This window comes from Maniola hyperantus, chromosome Z (assembly GCF_902806685.2).
Source record: "Maniola hyperantus chromosome Z, iAphHyp1.2, whole genome shotgun sequence".
Taxonomy (NCBI): Eukaryota; Metazoa; Arthropoda; class Insecta; order Lepidoptera; family Nymphalidae; genus Maniola; species Maniola hyperantus.
Window position 1 is genome coordinate 13,216,524 of NC_048564.1, and position 8,911 is coordinate 13,225,434.

Sequence of the window (8,911 nt, forward strand, 5' to 3'; positions counted from 1 at the left end):
TCATAGTTACCTATCTAGTTATAACGAGTAGACATTTAGCTTATCATTTTACAGAATTCATGCAGTTGTAGTCCTTAGGTTTCTTTTTACATTACATTTAGTTCAAATTTTTTTATCAATTTAGCTCGAATTAATTAGTACATTCTGTCAATTATACTACTTTGCTTTTAATATACCTATCGTAGTAGTTATAGTACCATATGCACATTTTTATCCCAACCAATTCTAAGGTTTTCATTTACATTGAGGCTGAATGCCCGAAGGTCAGTTCTTCAAAACTGCGTGAGCAGAAAATATCACTCACTGAGGAACCAACTTATCCGGAGAACACATCAACTACTGTTACAGGAGATAGATGAAACGTGATAATCCACGCCTATCTCTCTGTCTAAGGAGGCTCAGAGAAAGCAGCTCAACCATTATCCATGAATTAAGAACTACTTCAATACTACCAGTATGCCGCAATATTCGGCTTCACTTTCAACGGTACGATTCGACCAGCCCATTACAGATGCTTCATCTTCACGAACGAAGTCCAGCAGCAGCCCTCCAGACTGAGGGTGGAAACCTCCGAGGACGTTCCGGCGACATTTCCGTTAAAATTACTACAATGGTCGCCGCACTGAGGGTGGAGGTGTTACGGATACAGCTATCCTTACCTATCTATATAAAACCCAGGCATCGCCGGGGGAGCTAACATGTCGTCTAGCAGCCCAGCTACGTGTGGAAATATGCCAACTCATCACGTTCCGGCACATAGAGTCATCAAGGTCTGCAGCCACCTCTGTACGTGATCTCTGGTGCTAACCGACCACAGAACGGTAGAGGGGAAATCGATATAAAATCGACAGAGTTAGTTTTAAGGTAGCATTAATCTAGCATAAGTAGTATTTGTAATTTAGATAAGATATAGTTAAGTAAAGGCCTTCGTGTCCCAACGTCGACACGAATGTCCTAATTAAATCATTTTCGTAACCAAAAAGGACTTCTGCCTTCAACCCCCGCTCCAGGTAGCCGCCCTTACGTAACTCCTGTTACAGTGTTTACGAGTTTCAAAACAGTACAGCCACCACACAACCACGTAAAATATTAATTATTTACTTTATCTAAGTACGCTCATATTTTAAAATCCTGATTATGAAATAAAAATGTGTTTTTTTTCACGAAAGTTTAGATTTAGATTTAATATAGAAAAATTACATAGTAGGTAGGTACCTACTGTTTTGACTTTTCTTAGCAAATTAATGAATTTGCGTCCTAGTGGACACAATAAATTGTATGGAATTATTATGATAAATGTAAGTAACAAAAATGCACAAGTTTATTACAAAAGTTGGTTGTTAGTGAGCATACCTACAATATGCTTCTGGACCAATTTATAATAATATGTATGAAAGTCAAAAATAAAATAAAAAAATACTTAAATAAGAAGAACCACAACGCAAAATATTACTTACTTGTTGTTTTTATAACCTTACGTACCTGGTTTTGATACTAAGTAGATTTTTTCAATATATTTTATCAATGTTATCATCATCATTATCAACCAATAGACGTCAAAGGTCTCTTGTATCTCTCTTCCATACGCCACGATATTCCGCTGCCTGAATCCAGTGACCCCCTGCGGCTCGTTTGATGTCATCTGTCTACCTAGGGAGGGTCTTCCAATGTTGTGCCATCCGGTGCAAGGTCGCAATTCTAGCACCTTCGGACCCCAACGTCTATCGGTATTTCGAACAACGTCTGCCCTGCCCATTGCAACTGCAGCTTCGCAACCCGTTCAGCTATATCGGTTACTCTGGTTCTCCTTCATATCTCCTCATTTCTGATTTGATCACGTAGAGAAACTCCAAGCTTAGCTCTCTCTATTGATTTATTTATATACTGTAGGTAAGAAACGATCAAGTAAATATACCCAACTAAAAGTTAGTTTCCTACGTTTTCAGTAGGATAATCCTTACTTTGTGGAATTCATGTTCACTCTATCGGGTAGACGTATTACCTTTCGGATGCGAAAAGGCAGCGTAGACTGACAAACGTGGTCGTTCTTTAAATCGGGACCACCGCCCGGGACCGTCCGGTCCTTACACCCACAAGTCACAACTGCCGATTCTATTGACCAAATTTCTATCACTAAAATCCCCCCGGTTCATACCCCGATTCCATCTGTTTCGGACTATACCTTATAATATTTTTTCAATAGCATCCAATTAAGCTTTCAGTCAGGTGGAGCTGCCATATTGATACTTAAATCAAGGTAGCTTTGAAGTGCTTTGAACAAAGGCCGGAGTCAAATTCACGCCTGTTGCACATTCTAATGAGTGCTTCAGAATCAGAAAGCTTCGTAGTAACTGGAAGGTAATATTATTTACTAGTAGGTAGTTAGGTATTCCGTGGAAATATTGTATCTATAAGTAACTAGGTCGGGACTTTGAGTTTAAAGTGTACGCTTTAGTGCACTTTATCTGGATTTGATTGTAAAAATTGCTTAAAAATAAAATCACGACGTCGCGTCGAGTCGTATTATCATCATCGTTATGATTAACGTGATGATCCCATCGCTGGTTCACTACTAAGTATGAAAACTGAGTTTTCCTTCGCCATATTATTTTAAAGCCACCAAAAAGTGGTATTTTAGACACACACATAGATCCAAAAAGCAAAGTCGAATAAATAAAATAAATAAAAATAAATAAATAAATGGTGAACTGTGTCTTTTATGTAGAAAGCTAGCTGGCGCCCGCGACTTCGTCCGCGTGGAATTAGGTTTTTAAAAATCCCGTGGGAAGTCTTTCATTTTCCGGTATAAAAAGTAGCCTATGTCATTCTCCAGGTCTTTATCTATACCGATACCAAAAATTACGTCAATCCGTTGCACCGCTGCGACGTGATTGAAGGACAAACCAACAAACAAACACATTTTACTGTTACTGTACTGTACTGTACTGTACTGTGTTGTACTGATAATGACATCGTGTATATTCCTAGAATTTATCCCATAATCGAGTATAGTGGCCATAATCATAATAGGTAATTAATATTAATTATCGTTATCTGAATAGCGCAACACAAGTCCGACCTTTCTTTGAACCTACTCGTAAGCACTCAGTTACCTATTAGGTATTAGGTATTAAGTACTATTGAAGCCAAAGAGGTTAAAAAATAGTATTTATCATTGGTTAAGCCTCAGCTGATATCGTTTACACAGAAATTCGCATTTCGGCAAACAGTTCAATGTTCATTAAAAAAAAATAACAACCTATAACAAAAAAATTAAAAATTAAAAAAAATTACGAGACATTTCACCGCGATTAATAGCCTCATCTGGTGACAGAAGGGCTGGCTCATTTTTTGCGCAACGGATCAGCCTGGCTGTCCAGCGCGGATATGCAGCCAGTATTCTTGGCACCATTCCACGCGGTCATGATTTATATAGTAGGTAATTAGATAAGTCACATAGATATCTACAAAATATTACAAATGAATAATTCAGAAACAAAATGCAAAGGATTAAAATGATAGTTATAAGAGAGGCAGCAAATTAAATAATTACAACCTATATATATTTTCTCTCATTTATTTAAGAGTGAAGCCACACGGTGCGTCGCATCCTTCCCGATAAAAGGCGCCCTAAGCAAGTCTTTAACGAGTCCGACGATCAAATCATGACTGACAATGCACCCTATATCGTAGGGCTACACAATTCAACCTTTTCAACCAGCGTGTTCGACGGTGAAGACGTCACCTTGACGTGGACCCACGCCACGGCCACGGGGGCGCACGGAATAACCAGCAGTCCAACAAATCCACCCATCCCAACGTCATCCTAAGCCGTGGTCCAACCCTCACAGGAGGCGCCCTTAGGTGGACGTTGCCCCCCGACCTCTCAAATTATTTCTTCTGGCCCTACCTAGGCTCACCCACCTGCAGAGCTTGGCGCTATGCCTCACGATGCGTTACGACATTGTGCTGCGACTTGAGAAGAGAGAGAATGGGTGGGGAGGGGTGGTGCGCTTGTAACAGTTAACAGCATATTTTTTGCCGCAGCCTCAACGCAGTGCGCGTCTGGCACCCAATACTCAAATCCACAGCGGTGTGGCGGCGCCGCAACGCATTGGAAACGCAGCGGGTAGCCAGTGGCCTCAGTCTTAGTGGGTAGCAGCAGCCAGCAAGGTAGGACCTAAGTAAGCGCTCCAGAGCGAGAAACCTCCTCACAACATAGTGCCGTTTCAAGAAATACTGCCTTTTGGACCCTGCTCTATTGTATTGCTCCAACAGCTAAGCGATAGATGTTTAAGACTTCGTTGGTCGAAACGATTCCTATTGGAATTGATGACACCACACCACCACATGAGTAGATATATATAAGACCGTGGATTGATACAACTATCTTATCGTGTCTGTCTGCTAGCTTTTCACGGCCCATCCGTTGAACCGATTTTGACGAGGTTTGGTAAAGAGATAGCATTGCATTCCGGAGAAGGACATAGAACAAAGATATAAAGTATTCATGGAAAGAGTTCAATAGTTATTTTGTTATAAGTATAATACTAGATAATGCCCACGACTTCGTCTGCGTGGAATTAGGTTTTTAAAAATCCCGTGGGAACTCTTTCCGGAATAAAGTTGCACAATCAATCCGTTGCACCGTTGCGACGTGATTGAAGGACAAACCAATAAACCACCAAACCAACAAACAATCACACTTTCGCATTTATAATAAGGGTACTGAAGTACCTACCTACATAATCTTCGATTGTGTACCTAATATTATGGCTTTTCAGAAGCATACTTCTAACAGATTCTTTAAACTTGTGTAAGTAAAAGCAACTCCGAAATAGGTTGCGGGATTTTCAGTGGCGGATTTTCAGTCTTGGCCTGTGATGGCCATGGAATATGATGATGCCCGCGACATTGTCCTAGATTAGATTGTTAGATTTTCCAAAAACCCCGCGTGAACTCTTTAATTTCCCGGGGATGAAAAGTATATGGGATACGGATAAATTATGAGATAGGGAGAAGTGTATGGGGATATAATATGTCTGTCCCCGGGATGCTAGCTACCTATCTCCGTAGCAAATATTGGTCCGTGAAAATGTAGCAAATACAAATAAATTATTATTAGTAGGTAGGTAGGTATACATGGATATTAGACACCATTAGCATAGCTAGATAGAAATGTTAGATACCTACCTAAACCTTTCCACGTGCCGGAAACGCTAGTAAGCAGAAAATAAGTAAACAAAAATCTTGATACAATGTTTTAATTTACATTAAGTAGTTGAAAGTCATCTATAATATTATAGAGAGAGAGCCCACGAGGGCCAGACCTTCGTTATTTTATAAAAGTTGAAAGTTTATCTGCGTATTGTTCCCAACATAGGGAGGAATGATCAGCGACTATGAAGTTTGGATCATGGTGGCTTTGGCAGATAACATGTAACAAAGATGTCAAAAATCTTAAGTCAAAGGATAATGTAGGTATAAATAGAAAATAAATATAAGTAGTAAGTATAATTTTTGTATATTTGGTTCGGAATAGTATTAGAAATCACGTCATGCATTGCCAGAGAGTGTGGTGCCAACTCCCTGCCAGACACACTTAAACTTTTACTTGTTGACGTTTAGGTGTCTGGCAGGGGCATTTTTTATAGGGGAAAATATAAAAAAATACACTTTATACTTTGACGAAAGACTTTATACACCTTTGTAACAGTAACCGGCAGGAAATATTGTACATCGCCCTTTAGAAAGAGATTTCGGCTTGGTATAAGACCGTTGTATCTGTGACAGAGACTGTCACTTATACCTATGTGACGTTTTGTCGGTCCCAACGACAGAGATAACCGCTTTCTAAAGGTCGATGTACAATATTTTCTGCCGGGTGCTGTACCTACCTGTTATCTGCCAAAGTCACCATGATCCAAACTTCATAATCGCGGTTCGTTCCTCGACCCTGTATTGTGGACAATACGCAGAGAAACTTTCGACTTTTATAAAATAACGAAAGTTTGGCCCTCGTGGGCTCTTTCTCCATTATATAATAAGGTACGGCGACGGTTCTTCCAGAAGTGGGGAACAAATCAGTGAAACGAAGATCACTATTTGCAGAAGGATATCAGTTGGCTGATGTAGCACGGATTCTCACAGCACACCTCGATTATGCTGCGCCGAGATTCTTGTTCTTCTACTTCAACCTCATCAACCAATTCCACCTCTTCCTCGTGTAATTTTGGCCCAGAGTGAATGAGTGTTGTAGGCCCTGGCAAAACTGACATTGGTTTAAAAAAATTGTCAAGTGCGAGCCGGACTCGACTTAATACCCTTGCCTTATCTCGGGTAGACGTCTCGGATAAAATGGCTGTTTTATGCTTTCATCATCATCATGATCAACCCATCGCCGGCGCACTACAGAGCACGGGTCTCCTCTCTCAGTGAGAAGGGTTTTGGCCATAGTCTACCACGCTGGCCCTGTGCGGATTGGTAGACTTCACACACCTTTGAGAACATTATGGAGAACTCTCAGGCTTGCAAGTTTCCTCACGATGTTTTCCTTCACAGTTAAAGCAAGTGATACTTAATTGCTCAAAATGCACATAACTCATAATTTATAATAATATAATATACCTAGGGCCATTTTCGGCTGCCGTACCAACCCGTGCTTTCGTGATTCCTTTCGTCAAAGGTTGCCTGGAAGAGATCGCTTTAGCGATAAGGCCGCCTTTGCATGCTACGGCTATTAGATTAAGATCCTGTATTGTGTTTTTTCAATGTTTACTTTGTGTTGTGTGCAATAAAGTGTAAAATAAATAAATAAATAAATAACTCCGAAAAGTTAGAGATGTGGGCTGGGATCGAACCTCCGACCTCCCTAATAGGAGGCCAAGCACTTACAAGGTCTCGGGATAAATTTCGGCTGCTCAAAGTTGGCTCCGTCACAGGCTAAACTCAACGTTGCGGCTAGGATGCGACCGCAATATCTGCGTGGGTTCTCTACGCGTGACATGCCCGTAGAAACCATTAACAATAGGCAGACCAGTGCCATTGTGATGTTCATTTTGCGCGCCTGTGAGAGGTTTCAAAGATAAGTAATATATTAAAACTAAGTAAGTAAACTTTTGCTTGAATGCCAAAGTCTTCAAACAGTGCGTGTTGCCAATTGCCAGTGATGACAAATGGACTCGAGATATGGTCGCTAACTAACGGCCTCATAAGTAAGCTCAGTATCACTTAGCGGGCGATGGAGAGAGCTATGCCTGGAGTTTCTCCACGAGATCACAATATGATCAAAGCAGAAAGGAGGAGATCCGCAGGAGAACCAGAGTAACTGACATAGCTCAACGGGTTGCGAAGCTGTAGTGGCACTGGGCAGGGCACACATTTTCAAAAACCGATTGATGTTGGGGTCCCAAGGTGTTAGAATAGCGATCTTGACTCGACTTTGGAAGACCCCCCACTAGGTGGATAGACGAAATCAAACGAGTCGCAGGGAGCGGCTGAATCCAGGCGATGCAAGACCATGGTGTGGAGAAGTCCCTTCAAGAAACCTATGTCCAGCAGAGGACGTCTATCGTTGATAATGATGATGATGACGAAACTTTTGACTTCAAACTTTGGAATATCTTCATTTTGCCAAATGGCAGCAGGTTTGATGCAGCCAAATAAAATTACTACTTATCTCATCACTAAAAATAATTATTACACAGAGTACATAGAATATACCGATAGACCTCCACAGCTGGGCATTAGGTCTCTTGTCCAGCTGTGGACTACTCATTCAATTCATTGGAAAAAATAGCTACCTACGTGCAACAATTAGGTACGTATTCAGGTATTATATAAAACTAAAACCCGACTACGATCGTCTTAATAAACGCTGAAATATTATAGTAAAATTGGGTTTCTATCGCTTGGTATGTTTCAATAGTATACTATTACAATAGTATATTTATGAACTTAGTATTTTCTTCTTTCATTTGACATCCCACTCAATACAATAGCAAAAAAAAATTTTAAAGCCCCCACTTTTTTAGATGTAACAAAATCCGTCAGATCGATTTTGTTCGTATGAAATGTAGCCTATATCATCCGGACCATAACAAGGAATCAATTGACACGTCATTAATCAAAATCGGCCCAGTGGTTTAGCCCTGTTTTTTTCTGTTCCGTGCTTAGTCGCTACAGGGGAACACACATAGATACTAACATACATACAAACGTACATACATAGACTGCCAAAATCATAACCCTTCCTTTTGGCTTTGCCGTAGTCGGGTAAAAAGTTTACATGGCTCATGTAACAAACAACCTACGTACCCAAAAGTGCAAGCTTTGAAATAGGTAGGTAACTTAATCTGTACTTATAATAACAAAGTAAATATAGGCACTACGTAGTCGGAATGGAAAAAATACTTACCAAAATTTGATTCAGCGTAATTTAAAACTTATATCACGTCTGCCTTTGTTATGAATAAACTTAAAATAAGTGTCGACGCTGTTTGTGTCTAAGCTGACAACATCCTTTATAGTAGGTAAGTTTGTATGTATATTGTGCACATGAAGTACCTAATCAGAGTGAACTGGTTTGATCCCTAATCGACAATTGAGCATTAGGGGTGACGTGAATCAAAGATTTAAAAATATTTCCACATTATTTTAAAACTAGGTAGGTATCTATTAATTTTTGATTTTGTTATAGGTAGGTAAGTATGCGAGTTGCGATTGAATATTTTAGTATTTACATTTTTTAGGGTCCCAACCTCAAAAGGAAAAAAGGACCCTTACAGGTCACTTCGTTGTCTGTCTGTCTGTCCGTCCGTCTGTCTGTCCGTCCGTATGTCACAGCCACTTTTTTCCGAAACTATAAGAGCTAGGTATACTGTTGAAACTTAGTAAGTAGATGTATTCTGTG

General features: G+C 40.2%; 1 long non-coding RNA gene across 1 annotated transcript; it reads right to left on the reverse strand.

Moving 5' to 3' along the window:
- Nucleotides 1–5,248: 5,248 nt before the first annotated feature.
- Nucleotides 5,249–8,560, reverse strand: LOC117995848 (uncharacterized). The gene is made up of 3 exons (XR_011238413.1): nucleotides 8,417–8,560; nucleotides 6,895–7,066; nucleotides 5,249–6,271 (listed from the first exon to the last, which is right to left on the reverse strand). It is a non-coding gene; the product is annotated as an uncharacterized lncRNA (long non-coding RNA).
- Nucleotides 8,561–8,911: the final 351 nt, after the last annotated feature.